The sequence below is a fragment of the Rutidosis leptorrhynchoides genome, chromosome 1 (assembly GCF_046630445.1).
Source record: "Rutidosis leptorrhynchoides isolate AG116_Rl617_1_P2 chromosome 1, CSIRO_AGI_Rlap_v1, whole genome shotgun sequence".
Taxonomy (NCBI): domain Eukaryota; kingdom Viridiplantae; phylum Streptophyta; class Magnoliopsida; order Asterales; family Asteraceae; genus Rutidosis; species Rutidosis leptorrhynchoides.
The window spans coordinates 59898849-59917465 of record NC_092333.1 but is presented as its reverse complement, the minus strand read 5'-3'; positions in this window follow the sequence as shown (position 1 = coordinate 59917465).

The following is an 18617-nucleotide window of genomic DNA, read 5'->3' as shown; positions in this document are numbered from 1 at the left end:
AAACCGAATATGCCCCTTTTTAGTCTGGTAATCTAAGAATTAGGGAACAGACACCCTAATTGACGCAAATCCTAAAGATAGATCTATGGGCACTAACAAGCCCCAGTCAGAGAATTTGAACTGCTTTAGTACTTCGATTTTATCATGTCCGAAGGGAGTCCCGGAATGATGGGGATATTCTATATGCATCTTGTTAATGTCGGTTACCAGGTGTTCACCATATGAATAATTTTTTATCTCTATGTATGGGATGATGTTTATGAAAAATGAAAATATGAAATCTTGTGGTCTATTATTACGATTTGATAAATATATAGGTTAAACCTATAACTCACCAACATTTTTGTTGACGTTTAAAGCATGTTTATTCTCAGGTGATTATTAAGAGCTTCCGCTGTTGCATGCTAATTTATGGACAAGAGTTGTAGTCAGCATGCTTGTATAATATTGTTTAAAAACTGCATTCCAAGACTTAAATTGATGTGTAATATTATTGTAAACCATTATGTAATAATCGTGTGAAAACGCTATATTTTAGATTATCATTATTTGATAATCGTCGTAATATTTTTAAACCTTTATCGATAAAATAAAGGTTATGGTTTGTTTTAAAATCGAATGCAGTCTTTGAAAAACGTCTCATATAGAGGTCAAAACCTTGCAACAAAATCAATTAATATGGAACGTTTATAATCGATATGAACGGGACATTTCAGTTGGTATCCGAGCGTTGGTTTTAAAGAACCAGAAATTTGCATTAGTGTGTCTAATCGAATTTGTTAGGATGCATTAGTGAGTATGGACTTCGACTGTGTTTTCTTTAAAAATGATTGCTTAACATTTTTTTTTTGTTAGAAACTATATATTATTAACATGTAAATATTATGTGATATATTAATCTCTTAATGTGTTTGATATTATGTGATAGATGTCTACCTCTAATAAAAATCCCATCGACTCACCTAATAATAATGAAGAGTATATATATTGGAAAGATTCACAAATCCCCGAAGAGGAACCGAAAGAAGAGGAACCGAAAGAAGAGGAACCGGAAGAAGAGGAACCGGAAGAAGAGGAACCCGGAGAAGAAGAGGTTCCGGGGGAGGAAATATTAGAAACCACTGAAAAACAGATAAATAAAAGAAAACCCTCAACCAATGGACCAAAATTAATAATGGTCAATGGTGTTTCCGCCGATGAAGCAAAATATTGGGAAGATTACAAATTTTCCGATAAATCGGATCCCGATGATGTTATAGAAATTACCCCGATACAATTTGAAAAGGTAAAAGAAAATAATAAGGGAAAAGGCATAAAAATAGAAAAACCCGAGTCCAACCCCGATGACCTCTATGTTAACATGAAATGTCCCGATGGAAAATACCGTCAACACCCGTATTTCTTAAGTTTTAGCTATAACCCGGGAACATCTAAACCACCGGGTCCTTCTAGACCATTTGTGAAAAGAACGGCTCATATTAGGGGAGCACCATATATCCCTAGGAAATTAGCGAAACAAACCAAGTCCGAAGAAGAAGAAACAAGTGAGTCGGAATAAAGAGTTGTAATCATGCGGTGTAATATATGTAATATAAGTGTGCTTGTACTTTCATGTTGTATGTAAAAAATTGCTTGTATTATTTGATAATTATCTTTTACGAATCTAATTCTCGTCTGTTTTACAGTATAAAAACACAATGGACGTTAAGGATAGACAACCAAAAATTTTAGAAGACCTACCCGGGGACATGATTGATGAAATCTTGTCTAAAGTCGGTCAGAATTCGTCGGCACAATTATTTACGACAAAATTAGTTTGTAGAACATTTGAAGAACGTTTCAGGCATGCCTTAGTTTATAAAAGGCTTTCATTTGAAAGATGGAGTATATCACATTGGGGACACCGTAAGTTACGCCGTATTTTCTTTAAAGCGTTAAATGCGGGGAACCCAAATGCAATTTTATGCTACGGGTTAAGAACCTATTTTGAATCAACATATCCCAACGTAGGACTTCGTGAATTAGAAAGAGCTTCTAACATGCAACATAAAGAAGCATGTTATGCTTACGGGTTAGTGATGTTCGCTTCTCACCAAAGTGAGAAACAGAACATCGGATTACAACTTTTAAATAAAACCTTCCCACAAGTGACGGATTCAGTAGTTGGGGTGAGAAACAAGGTTTTTAGATTATTACGAGGTCGTTGGGCATTACGAAACCCTCATCCCTTTGACAACGTTACAACATGCTGTCTTGTCAACGGCCACAACGATTATGTTCCACAAAACCAAGGATGGGAAGTAGTTTTAGTAAAACCAGAATGCATGACTTGTTTCTGGACTTATGAATTACGTGTTTTTATTGCCTTTACTGAACGACTTGCGTATTAACTAGGATTGTTGTCACAACTGTTTTGTATCAAAGTTATTGTGTGCTATATTTCATGCTATATGTATAATAGCGGTATTGTAAATTTGTAAAATATTGTATAAAAGTTTGAATGCGAAATATTATTATTATCAGTTTTTCATATAGAATTGCAGTAGTTGAATTGTATAATAGCTACTAAGTATGAACTTAACGGGTAGGTACTACCCGAATTAAAACTATAAAACGCTAATATGAAGAAAAAGCTTTTATAAATAAGTTCATATTATGCTACAAAATACTATTGACTACTCTTAAATTCTATATGATTAACTCAATACTTTTGGCTATTTTGAAGGAAATGGCACCGACGACTCGTCAGAACTTGAACATGAGTGAGGAAGACTTCCATGTTTTCCTTGCTGTGAACATAGCCGCAGTACAGGCCGCAATGCAAAATAACAACAATAACTCTGGTTCTAGCAGTGGAACTAATTCCACAAGAAATCGTGTAGGATGCTCCTACAAAGAATTCACTGCCTGTAAACCTTTGGAATTCGATGGAACCGAGGGTCCAATCGGATTGAAACGGTGGACCAAAAAGGTTGAATCAGTGTTTGCCAAAAGTAAATGTACTGAAGAAGACAAAGTAAAGTACGCTACGCATACCTTCACAGGTACTGCGTTAACATGGTGGAATACCTATCTCGAGCAAGTGGGACAAGATGCTGCTTATACATCACAGTGGTCAGCATTCAAACACCTGATGACTGAGCAGTACCGTCCCAGAAACGAGGTCAATAAGCTCAAAGTAGAGCTTAAAGGATTACGGACACAAGGATTCGACATTACCACCTACGAACAACGATTCACAGAGTTGCGACGATTCACAGAGTTGTGCCTATTGTGTCCAAGAGCATTCGAAGATGAAGAAGAGAAGATCGATGCGTTTGTGAAAGGCTTATCAGAAAGGATTCAAGAAGATGTGAGTTCACACGAACCCGCCTCCATACAAAAGGCAAGTCGAATGGCTCATAAACTCATAAATCAAATTGAGGACAGAATTAAAGAACAGGCGACCGAAGAAGCCAACACGAAACAAGTCAAGAGAAAGTGGAAAGAAACCAATGACAAGGGTCACCAATACAACAACAACAATAATTACAACCACAATCGCAACAACTATCCCAACAACCGCAACATCAACCGCAACAACAACTACAACAATCGTCCCAACAATAATAACAATCGCAACAACAACCATTTCAATAACAACAAACAGCAGAAACAACCATGCCAAAGGTGTGCAGAGTACCATCTGAATGTGTTCTGCACAACATTTTGCACCAAGTGTAAGAGAAATAGTCATAGCGCGGCAAAGTGTGAGGTTTACGGACCGAAGAACAATATAATTAAAGGAACAAATAATGTCGGAACAAATAATGCCGCTGTAGTTTGTTATAAATGTGAAAAACCGGGCCAAATTATTAGAAATTGCCCAAACCAGGGGAATACTAATGGGCAAGGCCGCGGAAGAGTTTTCAATATTAATGCGGCAGAAGCGCAGGAAGACCCGGAGCTTGTTACGGGTACGTTTCTTATTGACAATACATCTGCTTATGTTTTATTTGATTCGGGTGCGGATAGAAGCTATATGAGTAGAGATTTTTGTGCTAAATTAAGTTGTCCACTGACGCCTTTGGATAATAAATTTTTACTTGAATTAGCAAACGGTAAATTAATTACAGCAGATAATATATGTCGGAATCGAGAAATTAAACTGGTTAGCGAAACATTTAAGATTGATTTGATACCAGTAGAGTTAGGAAGTTTTGATCTGATAATTGGCATGGACTGGTTGAAAAATGAGAGAGCAGAGATCATATGTTACAAAAATGCAATTCGCATTGTACGGGAAAAAGAAAAACCCTTAATGGTGAACGGAGAAAAGAGCAACGCGAAGCTAAATCTTATTAGTATTTTGAAGGCGCAAAAGCTAATAAGAAAAGGTTGCTATGCTGTTTTAGCACATGTAGAGAAAGTACAAACCGAAGAAAAGAACATCAATGATGTTCCCGTCGCAAAAGAATTTCCCGATGTATTTCCGAAAGAATTATCGGGACTACCTCCACATCGATCCGTTGAATTTCAAATAGATCTTGTACCAGGAGCTGCACCAATAGCTCGTGCTCCATACAGACTCGCACCCAGTGAAATGAAGGAACTCTAAAGCCAATTACAAGAACTTTTAGAGCGTGGTTTCATTCGACCAAGTACATCACCGTGGGGAGCTCCTGTTTTGTTTGTCAAAAAGAAGGATGGTACATTCAGATTGTGTATCGACTACCGATAGTTGAACAAACTTACCATCAAGAATCGTTATCCACTACCGAGAATCGACGACTTATTTGATCAACTACAAGGCTCGTCGGTTTATTCGAAGATCGATTTACGTTTCGGGTATCATCAAATGCGGGTGAAGGAGGATAATATTCCAAAGACTGCTTTGAAAACGCGTTACGGTCATTACGAGTTTATGGTTATGTCGTTTGGATTGACTAACGCACCAGCTATGTTCATGGACCTCATGAACCGAGTGTGTGGGCCATATCTTGACAAGTTTGTCATTGTTTTCATCGATGACATACTCATTTACTCAAAGAATGATCAAGATCACGAAGAACATTTGAGAAAAGTGCTAGAATTATTGAGGAAGGAACAACTGTACGCGAAATTTTCAAAGTGTGCATTTTGGTTGGAAGAAGTTCAATTCCTCGGTCACATAGTGAACAAAGAAGGTATTCAAGTAGATCCGGCAAAGATTGAAACCGTTGAAAAGTGGGAAACCGCAAAAACCCCGAAGCATATACGCCAATTTTTAGGACTGGCTGGTTACTACAGAAGGTTCATCCAAGATTTTTCCAAAATAGCAAAACCCTTGACTGCATTAACGCATAAAGGGAAGAAATTTGAATGGAAGGATGAGCAGGAGAAAGCGTTTCAATTGTTGAAGAAAAAGTTAACTACGGCACCTATATTGTCATTGCCTGAAGGGAATGATGATTTTGTGATATATTGTGACGCCTCAAAGCAAGGTCTCGGTTGTGTATTAATGCAACGAATGAAGGTAATTGCTTATGCATCTAGACAATTGAAGATTCACGAGCAAAATTATACGACACACGATTTGGAAATATGCGCTTGTAACAACCCAACCCTTATGCAACCGAAATATGCAAAAATAAAAAAAATTGTTTGTTCAGCAAATGACGCGGCGCGCCATATGGCCGCGCGGTGCGCCAAACTGGTCTGTCCAAAAAGTGTTTAAACGTGAAAAAGATTGGCCACTTCCTGACATATTTAGACGAAACGCTTTTACCCACATCTTCAAATATGTAAAACTAACACGATTCAAACATAAAATAAGTTTTACAAAGTGGGGCCCACATCGACCGTTTTACGAGTTTCATACAAAAGTTTGAGTTTCGACCACATTAGTTTAATTTCCAAACAAACTACGAGCATGATGTTTGGGGATAAACTACCCAAATCCTAGGCCGAATCCACAAGTAATCCAAGCAAGCAACCAAAAAGGGAAATCATCTAAATCCCGAGTATACCCTTGCCACGTCCGCCTCCGAACCTAAAAATGTAAACAACGAGAGGGTAAGCTAATGCTTAGTGAATGCAATACTTATACGCATACATACATAATCCAATTACTTACATACACCTACACAACAACACAATAACATTAGCAAACCGCAATATCGAATAAACGAATAATCGTACGTACAACAAGTCAACATCATTAGCATAGAGATCTCAACAATAATATACGCCAAATACAAATACGTACAATGCTAATAAAATTACACATCCCAATATACCCAATGTCGACATTCGACTCGATGGTGGCCGACGAAGAGTAGTAGGTCAAAATCGTTAACTACTCACCACCCATCGCACGCGTACGTGGCCGACGAAGAGTAGTAGGTCAAAATCGTTAACTACTCACCACTACGCACCATGAGGCCGACGAAAAGTGCAACCGAAACGTTAACACTTACCTCAATCACAAGGATGGCCGACGAAAAGCGAAACCGCTTCCATCCCACGATAAGTGGCCAACGAAGAGCGGATCACCAAACGGATAACACTCACCACTTACCCCAACACACATATGTGGCAGACGAAGAGCGATAAGTCAAACATTAATCACTCACCACATATCTAAACATACACATGTAGCCGACGAAGAGTGATAGGTCATACGTTAATCACTCGCTACATGCCCAAACACACACATACACACGTGGCCGACAAAGAGCGATAGGTCAAACGTTAATCACTCGCCACAAACACAAAACGAATATAGCAAATGAAGAGCTATCCACACGGATATCACTCACTATATTTTCCCATCTCAATAGTGGTCCACGAAAAGTGAATCCTAACGGATGTCACTTACCACATCGCACACAAGCAACCAAATTATATACATAAGCGTATAAATATTCCACTCACCTTGATTACTTGAAAAGCAATCCTGCTTGAGCTCCTAATCGTCCAAATGCAAATTACCTAAGTAATTCACAAACAAATAAGCTAAACACTCTAGCTTATGCCCAAAACACCAATAAGTGCAATTTCGACCCATTTGCACTTCCAAGCACAAACCGCGCCCAAACTAACCAATAATCACTAACACAAGTGAGAATGGTCCTAATATGCCAATCAAACCCAATCATAGGTGTTAAACACCTATCTTGCCCAAAATGATACTTAAACCCTAATTTGACCCATAAGAAGTCAATATCACGCCATTAGCAAGTTTTGACACCAAAACATATTTAACTCGGTTCTATGCTTCAACTTAATCCATTTTAAGTTAATAAACCTTATTAAATCGGCAATTGAGTCATAATTATCAACAAACCTTAATTTTGACTCTAGTCAAAATTGGTCAACCATAAGAACCCTAATGGTTTCCAAAACACCAATAATCACTAACACTAGTGATTATACACCATTTACAAGTCTTAAACATGGTTAAATCATTAACCAACCCAAAACCCGCCAAATATCAAAATAGCAAGTTTCCATAAACCCTCTTCATCAACCAAATGAGTTTTACAACTAACAATCTCAAACCCTAACTTGAATATCAAATCTAACAAATGAAATTTGGAGTTAGAACTTACCAATACTACCAAAACATAGCTAGGAGCGAGATGAACAACTTTAAAACCCGAGCTTTGGTGAGAATCCAACTCCTTCTTCTCCAATTCAAGCTCTCTCACTCTAGAACTCTTCCTCTCTCTCTAGATATGGATGAGAGTGTTTGTGTGGGTGAGAAATGAGCTCCAATGGAGTTCTATATCAGTTTTGGTGACCCTAAACCGACCCTAAATGAAAATACCAAAGTAACCCTCATTTGAACCTTTTAAAAAGGCTGAAAAATGCTTCAGGGGCAATCGGCGCGCAGCGCCAAAAGATGGAGCGCCGCTCCAAACAACTGGAATTTGTGGTCGAGCCCAAAACAGGTTTCAGCAACTTGTTTTGGCCATAACTTTTCGATCGTAACTCCGTTTTCGATGAATCAAATATCGTTGGAAACGTAATAAGATTTCCTTTCCAATGGTAAGGCTTTGAAACATCAACACAAACTTTATTTGGGGTTGAAAAGATACGTACACACCTTGTCACTTCAGACAACTTCTAGTTTCCTTCGGCGTTCGAGCAAGCAACACGTACCCTTCATACACGCATCGTACACCATAAATACATTATGTACAATAAATATTTGGGTCTTACAACTCTCTCCCACTTAAACTCGATCACGTCCTCGTGATCTTCTCCACTTAACCAATCCGGACCTACTCAACGGTCCTCAATCATAAGTCCCAATCCGAACTTTTCTAGACAATTCTTCCCAATGAATCACCTTTAACAACTAAATCGTCACCCGCGATTTATCAAATCCGCCAACCGAGCACTAAAACCTTGCTCAATCCCTCACATCGGGAAAAAGTCGACCAATCTCGAACCGAGATATCAATTCCTTAGCGTACCTTTACCAAGGACCACGCTAAAAGCGACCAAGTCTCAACCTAAAGTCAACAATCCGAACGTTGAAGATCGAACCACATGAATCCTTACGGACCCACCATCGGTGTATAAAACAACCGATAGATCACTCAACACCGGATGAAGTCAGCGGACCCCGTCAACGGTCATTCTTCAACGATATAACACTACACCCATGATGAAGTCAGTGGACCCCGAAGGCCATGCTTCACCAATCAACAATACCATGATGAAGTCAGCGGACCCCGAAGGTCATGCTTCACCAATCAACGCCCTTTTGGCCTCGAACAACGAGTAACGTAACATCGCGCTCTGCTACGCCATAGTGAATCCTAATGGATACCACTAACCATTCACACAATCGAGCAAGAACCACCTATATCGAACATAGGCACAAAACAAAAATTCTCTAAAAGAGAATCCGCCACACACACATCCCTTAACCGAGGGATTTCACCTTGCTCGCCAAACACGTCCTTTATCTCTCAACGAGATTTACCACATTACCACCCCGGTGATAATTCAAATCCGAAATCATAAGTACAATTTAACCGAAATTGTACTCTACCACAAATCGACCAAACTAGGTCCCAACACAAGTTTCGGATCTACCATAAGCATTATCTGAATTCTCACCCTAAGGTCCCCTCGTGCGGGAGTATAACTCCCCCACTTGGAACTACGTTCCATATCCACAACTCGTACAATGCTACCAAAAGTAGACTTTACCAACAATTGGGTTCACACGACCCATCACCATATCTTGCTCTAATCTTGAGCACCCGAAGGATTTCAATCAATCCTTAAACACTTCGAACGAAAGGTGTAACACAATTACACAAACCATACCCCCGCAATCATCCAATTGCTTTAGTTTGTCAAATTCCACCTAGTCACTCATGTACCTAAGGGTTTCTCCTTGGTACCCTAAGTACAATGTAACCGCAACACAATCGGAGTCGAACACCACGCTAGTAGGTATAAAAGAGGCACCTAATGTCGCGTCACGTAGACTCCTTTACCAACATACATCGAGATCAACACTCTATTTCTCGGGTTTCATCTCACCCATCGAACCTCATGGTTCATCAACTTCAACACAAAAGCGAACACGCTCTAACATCCGAACACCAAAACCCACCCATATGGCTTGGTATAAACATTTCCCAAATATCAAGGAATGCTTGGTTGCACCAAGTCTTACGCCCTTCGCCCTACAATCAGACCATCAACATAGGGTAATTCCACAAGGAACGCTACCCCTCATTACACTACACACTAACACAAAATGCATTACACAACATCATAAGTACGTTTCAATAAGATAGTCGAAAAGTACCTGAACACCGTCGTCAGGTTCTCATGCATCACCAACTAGATCCGGGCACGCCGATTTTCAGTGTCCCTCCTTTCGACAATTAAAACAAGTAACCTTGTTAGACTTCGCATTCGTACATTCACGCAACAAATGACCCCGTTCCCCGCAATTATAACACGTGGGCACAAAACCACCGGTGCCACTCTTCTTCACACTTCCGCCACCCTCGGAAGTGCTCTTACTTTTCTTGTTCGAATGCATCGTAGTCTCGGACTTCCGCTTACTAACATCGGGAACACTTTTCCAAAGGACAAGCGCCTCAAAACCCTTCGCCATGTCAAACAACTTGTCAAAAGTTTTTACCACGTTTATGCTAATCTTCTCTTGATAACCATCGTTCAAGATTCGATAGAAGTCTTCCTTCAACATTTTATCATTACCGACATACTCCGGGCAAAATTGGGTCTTTGACAAAAACACGGATTTGAGAGTGTTCAAATCCATCGACCCTTGCCTCAAGGAACGTAACTCGTCCTTAAGCCTTATAAGATCGGCCGAAGTTCGGTATTCGTCAAAAAACTCTTTCTTGAATTCATCCCAGGTGAACTCCATGCATTGTTCTTCGCCATAAAGTCGGATCTTCACGTACTACCACAATTTAGTATCACCTCTTAATATGCTACAACCATATCTCGTCTTTTTATCGAGAGGGCATTCACACGTACGAAAAGCCCCCTCCATATCAGATATCCAACGGGCACTCTTAAGTGGGTCCCGTTCACCTTCAAAGGTGGGAGGTTGAGAATCCTTGAAATTCTTAAAGAAAAAGTCCTGTCTCCTCACATTATCCTCTTGAAGAACGGCCTTAACTTGCTCCTTTACCACATTGACTAGTTGCTCGTCAATCGTATCTAGGAACATCTTCTTAACATCTTCGAGAAACTCTGCTTTTTGACGTTTAAAGATGGCCTCAACTTTGGCCGTGAACTCAACGTCCTCACTCGTACTTCCACCATTGGTGTCGTGTCCATTTCTCATCTTCATTCTATAAAACGAAGTAATTAAGCAACGAAACGAAAGGACATAACACATAGGTATATACATTTACACGACACTACCCCATCTTGCTCAACAATCATCGTACATCGCTCGTTTGACACGATTTGAACCCGTAACAATGGTAGCTAATCATTGTTACGCGAACACGTCGCATTAACTTGCTAGTACAACGTCCATCTCGCTTGATGATTGCTAAACACAACACAAATCAATTAGCACAATGTTAGTTCATATAAATCAAAGCACTAACAATTCCCGATTAGACCCAAAGTCCTACAAGTCCCGCATAAAGCGTACACACAATAAAGTCTAAGTCTAGGCACCTATCTCAAGTCGCCTAAATCCCTTAGACCATGCTCTGATACCACTTGTAACAACCCAACCCTTATGCAACCAAAATATGCAAAAATAAAAAAATTTGTTTGTTCAGCAAATGGCGCGGCGCGCCATATGGCCGCGCGGCGCGCCAAACTGGTTTGTCCAAAAAGTCTTTAAACGTGAAAAAGATTGGCCACTTTCCGACATATTTAGACGAAACACTTTTACCCACATCTTCAAATATGTAAAACTAACACGATTCAAACATAAAATAAGTTTTACAAAGTGGGGCCCACATCGGCCGTTTTACGAGTTTCATACAAAAGTTTGAGTTTCGACCACATTAGTTTAATTTCCAAACAAACTACGAGCATGATGTTTGGGGATAAACTACCCAAATCCTACGCCGAATCCATAAGTAATCCAAGCAAGCAACCAAAAAGGGAAATCATCTAAATCCCGAGCATACCCTTGCCACGTCCGCCTCCGAACCTACAAATGTAAACAACGAGAGGGTAAGCTAATGCTTAGTAAATGCAATACTTATACGCATATATACATAATCCAATTACTTGCATACACCTACACAACAACACAATAACATTAGCAAACCGCCATATCGAATAAACGAATAATCGTACGTACAACAAGTCAACATCATTAGCATAGAGATCTCAACAATAATATATGCCAAATACAAATACGTACAATGCTAATAAAATTACACATCCCAATATACCCAATGTCAACATTCGACTCGATGGTGGCCGACGAAGAGTAGTAGGTCAAAATCGTTAACTACTCACCACCCATCGCACGCGTACGTGGCCGACGAAGAGTAGTAGGTCAAAATCGTTAACTACTCACCACTACGCACCATGAGGCCGATGAAAAGTGCAACCGAAACGTTAACACTTACCTCAATCACAAGGATGGCCGACGAAAAGCGAAACCGCTTCCATCCCACGATAAGTGGCCAACGAAGAGCGGATCCCCAAACGGATAACACTCTCCACTTACCCCAACACATATATGTGGCCGACGAAGAGCGATAGGTCAAACATTAATCACTCACCACATATCTAAACATACACATGTAGCCGACGAAGAGTGATAGGTCATACGTTACTTGCTACATGCCCAAACACACACATACACACGTGGCCGACAAAGAGCGATAGGCCAAACGTTAATCACTCGCCACAAACACAAAATGAATATAGCCAACGAAGAGCTATCCACACGGATATCACTCACTATATTTTCCCATCTCAATTGTGGTCCACGAAAAGTGAATCCTAACGGATGTCACTTACCACATCGCACACAAGCAACCAAATTATATACATAAGCGTATAAATATTCCACTCACCTTGATTACTTGAAAAGCAATCCTGCTTGAGCTCCTAATCGTCCAAATGCAAATTACCTAAGTAATTCACAAACAAATAAGCTAAACACTCTAGCTTATGCCCAAAACACCAATAAGTGCAATTTCGACCCATTTGCACTTCCAAGCACAAACCGCGCCCAAACTAACCAATAATCACTAACACAAGTGAGAATGGTCCTAATATGCCAATCAAACCCAATCATAGGTGTTAAACACCTATCTTTCCCAAAATGACACTTAAACCCTAATTTGACCCATAAGAAGTCAATATCACGCCATTAGCAAGTTTTGACACCAAAACATATTTAACTCGGTTCTATGCTTCAACTTAATCAATTTTAAGTTTATAAACCTTATTAAATCGGCAATTGAGTCATAATCATCAACAAACCCTAATTTTGACTCTAGTCAAAATTAGTCAACCATAAGAACCCTAATGGTTTCCAAAACACCAATAATCACTAACACTAGTGATTATACACCATTTACAAGTCTTAAACATGGTTAAATCATTAACCAACCCAAAACCCGCCAAATATCAAAATAGCAAGTTTCCATAAACCCTCTTCATCAACCAAATAGATTTTACAACTAACAATCTCAAACCCTAACTTGAATATCAAATTTAACAAATGAAATTCGGAGTTAGATCTTACCAATACTACCAAAACATAGCAAGGAGCGAGATGAACAACTTTAAAACCCAAGCTTTGGTGAGAATCCAACTCCTTCTTCTCCAATTCAAGCTCTCTCACTCTAGAACTCTTCCTATCTCTCTCTAGCTATGGATGAGAGTGTTTGTGTGGGTGAGAAATGAGCTCCAATGGAGTTCTAGATCAGTTTTGGTGACCCTAAACCGACCCTAAATGAAAAGACCAAAGTACCCCTCATTTGAACCTTTTAAAAAGGCTGAAAAATGCTTCAGGGGCAATCGGCGCGCCACGCCAAAATGTGGAGCGCCGCTCCAAACAACTGGAATTTATGGTCGAGCCTAAAACAGGTTTCAGCAACTTGTTTTGGCCATAACTTTTCGACCGTAACTTCGTTTTCGATGAATCAAATATCGTTGGAAACCTAATAAGATTTCCTTTCCAATGGTAAGGCTTTGAAACATCAACACAAACTTTATTTGGGGTTGAAAAGATACGTACACACCTTGTCACTTCAGACAACGTCTAGTTTTCTTCGGCGTTCGAGCAAGCAACACGTACCCTTCATACACGCATTGTACACTATAAATACATTATGTACAATAAATATTTAGGTCTTACAGTGCTGTTGTTTTTGCATTAAAGACTTGGAGGTACTACTTATATGGGGTCAAAAGTATTATATATACCGACCACAAAAGTCTCCAACACATATTTAATCAGAAACAACTGAACATGAGGCAGCGTAGGTGGATTGAGTTATTGAATGATTACAATTTCGAGATTCGTTACCACCTGGGGAAGGCGAATATGGTAGCTGATGCCTTGAGTAGAAAGGACAGAGAACCTATACGGGTAAAAGCTATGAATATAATTATTCGTACTAACCTTACTACTCAAATAAAGGAGGCGCAACAGGGAGTTGTAAAAGAAGGGAATTTGAAGAATGAAATACCCAAAGGATCGGAGAAACACCTTAATATTCGAGAAGACGGAACCCGGTATAGAGCTGAAAGAATTTGGGTACCAAAGTTTGGAGATGTGAGAGAAATGGTACTTGGGGAAGCACATAAAACCAGATACTCAATACATCCCGGAGCGGGAAAGATGTACAAGGACCTCAAGAAACACTTTTGGTGGCCGGCTATGAAAGCCGATATTGCTAGATATGTAGGAGAATGTTTAACGTGTTCTAAGGTCAAAGCTAAACATTAGAAACCATCAGGTCTACCTCAACAACCCGAAATCCCAGAATGGAAATGGGAAAACATTACCATGGATTTCATTACTAAATTGCCAAGGACTGTAAGTGGTTATGATACTATTTGGGTAGTAGTTGATCGTCTCACCAAGTCAGCACACTTTCTGCCAATGAGAGAAGATGATAAAATGGAGAAGTTGGCGCGACTATACTTGAAAGAAGTCGCCTCCAGACATGGAATACCAGTCTCTATTATCTCTGATAGAGATGACAGATTTGTTTCAAGGCTTTGGCAGACATTACAACAAGCATTGGGAACTCGTCTAGACATGAGTACTATCTATCATCCACAAACTGATGGGCAGAGTGAAAGGACGATACAGACGCTTGAAGACATGCTACGAGTATGTGTTATTGATTTTAGAAATAGTTGGGATCGACATCTACCATTAGCAAAGTTTTCCTACAACAATAGTTACCACTCGAGTATTGAGATGGCACCGTTTGAGGCACTTTATGGTAGAAAGTGCAGGTCTCTGATTTATTGGAGTGAAGCGGGGGATAGACAGATTACAGGTCCAGAAATCATCCAAGAAACCACAGAAAAAATCATCCTTAAGGTTAAGAATTTGAAATTGGAGAGATGGTCATGCTTAAGGTTTTACCTTGGAAAGGTGTTGTTCAATTTGGTAAACGGGGGAAACTAAATTCAAGGTACATTGGACCATTCAAGATAATAGATCGTGTCGGACCAGTAGCTTACCGACTTGACTTACCTCAACAACTCACCGGTGTACATAATACTTTCCACTTCTCGAATTTGAAGAAATATTTTGCTAAAGAAGATCTCACCATTCCTTTAGACGAAATCCAAATCAATGAAAAACTTCAATTCATTGAAGAACCCGTCGAAATAATGGATCGTGAGGTTAAAAGACTTAAGCAAAACAAGATACCAATTGTTAAGGTTTGATGGAATGCTCGTAGAGGACCCGAGTTCACCTGGGAACGTGAAGATCAGATGAAGAAGAAATACCCGCACTTATTTCCAGAAGATGCGTCAACACCTTCAACTGCTTAAAATTTCGGGACGAAATTTATTTAACGGGTAGGTACTGTAGTGACCTGAACTTTTCCATGATTATATATTAAATGAAAATTATATTTGCATGATTAAATGTTCCAACATGTTAAGTAATCAAACTTGTTAAGACTTGATTATTTGAAATGAGTTTCATATAGACTATTGACCACCCAAGTTGACCGGCGATTCACGAACGTTAAAACTTGTAAAAACTGTATGATGATACATATAGGGAGATATATTTGTAGTTAACATGATATTATGATAATTAAGTATCTCACTAGGTATATTAACAATGAGTTATATACATAAAAATGAGATTACTAAGTTAAGAAACACGAAACGATATATATAACGATTATCGTTATAACAATGTCTTACTAAATATATATGTATCATATTAAGATATTGTTACACTATATTTAACATGATAAAATGATAATTAAATATATCATTAAGCGTATTAACAATGAACTACACGAGTAAGATGAGACTACTAACTTAAGGATTTCGAAACAATACATATATGTAACGATTATCGTTGTAACGACATTTTAATGTATATATATCATATTAAGATATATTCATACATCATAATATCATGATAATATAATAATTTAACATCTCATTAGATATAATAAACAATGGGTTAACTACATTAAATGAGATCGTTAACTTAAAGGTTTCAAAACAACACTTACATATAATGACTAACGGTGACTTAACGACTCAGTTAAAATGTATATACATGTAGTATATTAAGATGTATTAGTACACTTTTGGAAGACTTCATGACATATATCAAAGTACTTCTACTTAACAAAAATGCTTACAATTACATCCTCATTCATTTTCATCAACAATTCTACTCGTATGCACCCGTATTCGTACTCGTACAATACACAGCTTCTAGATGTATATACTATTGGTATATACACTCAATCATCAGCTCCTTAGCAGCCCATGTGAGTCATTAAACATGTGGGAACCATCATTTGTCAATTAGCATTAAATATCTCACAAAATTACAAAAAATATTATAAATCATTCATGAATTATTTACATGAAAACAAACTTACACATCCATTATATCTAATCCATATACCAACGACCAAAAACACCTACAAACACTTTCATTCTTCAATTTTCTTCATCTAATTGATCTCTCTCAAGTTCTATCTTCAAGTTCTAAGTGTTCTTCATAAATTCTATAAGTTCTAGTTTTATATTATCAAGAATACTATCAAGTTTGTAAGATTACTTCCAAGCTTTCTAATCCAATCCAAGTAATCATGCAAGATCAAGAAACCTTTGTTATTTACAGTAGGTTATCTTTCTTATTCAATGTAATATTCATATTCAAACTTTGATTCGATTTCTATAACTATAAACTATCTTAATTCGAATAAAAATCTTACTTGAACTTGTTTTCGTGTCATGATTCTACTTCAAGAACTTTCAAGCCATCCAAGATCATTTAAAGCTAGATCATTTCTTGTCACTTCCAGTAGGTTTACCTACTAAACTTGAGGTAGTAATGATGTTCATAACATCATTCGATTCATATATATAAAACTATCTTATTCGAAGATTTGAACATGTAATCACTAGAACATAGTTTAGTTAATTCTAAACTTGTTCGCAAACAAAGTTAATCCTTCTAACTTAACTTTTAAAATCAACTAAACACATATTCTATATCTATATGATATGCTAACTTAATGATTTAAAACCTAGAAACACGAAGAACACCGTAAAACCGGACATACGCCGTCGTAGTGAAACCGGGGGCTGTTTTGGGTTAGAAAAATAAAAACTACCTTAATCTTTGAATTTGAAGTTTGTTTTCTGGAAAAATGATATTACATATGAACATGATACTATATCCAAAAATCATGGTTAAACACAAAGTGGAAGTATGTTCTTCAAAATGGTCATCAAGATGTCGTTCTTTCGAAGGAAATGACTACCTCTTTAAAAAATGACTTGTAACTTGTATTTCCGACTATAAACATATACCTTTCCTGTTTAGTTTCATAAATTTCAGTTCATTATGAAACCATAGCAACTTGAATCACTCAAAACGGATTTGAAACGAAGAAATGACGGGTAAAACAAAATTGGATAAATTTGCTAGTTTTAGCTACGAAAATTTTGTAACAAATCTAGACTAACCATAACTTAACTAACTTATATTGTATTATACATGTATTCTAATATATATTATGTAATCCTGGGATACCATAGACACGTATACAATGTTTTGACATATCATATCGACCCATCTATATATATTATTTGGAACAACCATAGACACTCTATATGCAGTAATGTTTGAGTTAGCTATACAGGGTTGAGGTTGATTCCAAAAATATATATACTTTGAGTTGTGATCTAGCCTGAGACTTGTATACACTGGGTCGTGGATTGATTCGAGATAATATATATTGATTTATTTCTGCACATCTAACTGTGGACAACTAGTTGTAGATTACTAACGTTGGACCGCTAACTTAATAAACTTAAATCATTAAAACGTAATAAAAAATGTTGTGAATATATTTCGATCATACTTTGATATATATGTATATATTTGTTATAGGTTCATGAATCGATCCGTGGCCAAGTCTTAAATTTCCGACGAAGTAAAAATCAGTGAAAGTGAGTTATAGTCCCACTTTTAAAATCTAATATCTTTTGGGATGAGAATACATGCAGTTTTATAAATGTTTTATAAAATAGACACAAGTACGTGAAACTACATTCTATGGTTAAATTTATTAAACCGAATATGCCCCTTTTTAGTCTGGTAATCTAAGAATTAGGGAATAGACACCCTAATTGACGCGAATCCTAAAGATAGATCTATGGGCACTAACAAGCCCCAGTCAGAGAATTTGAACTGCTTTAGTACTTCGATTTTATCATGTTCGAAGGGAGTTCCGGAATGATGGGGATATTCTATATGCATCTTGTTAATGTCGGTTACCAGGTGTTCACCATATGAATGATTTTTTATCTCTATATATGGGATGATGTTTATGAAAAATGGAAATATGAAATCTTGTGGTCTATTATTACCATTAGATAAATATATAGGTTAAATCTATAACTCACTAACATTTTTGTTGACGTTT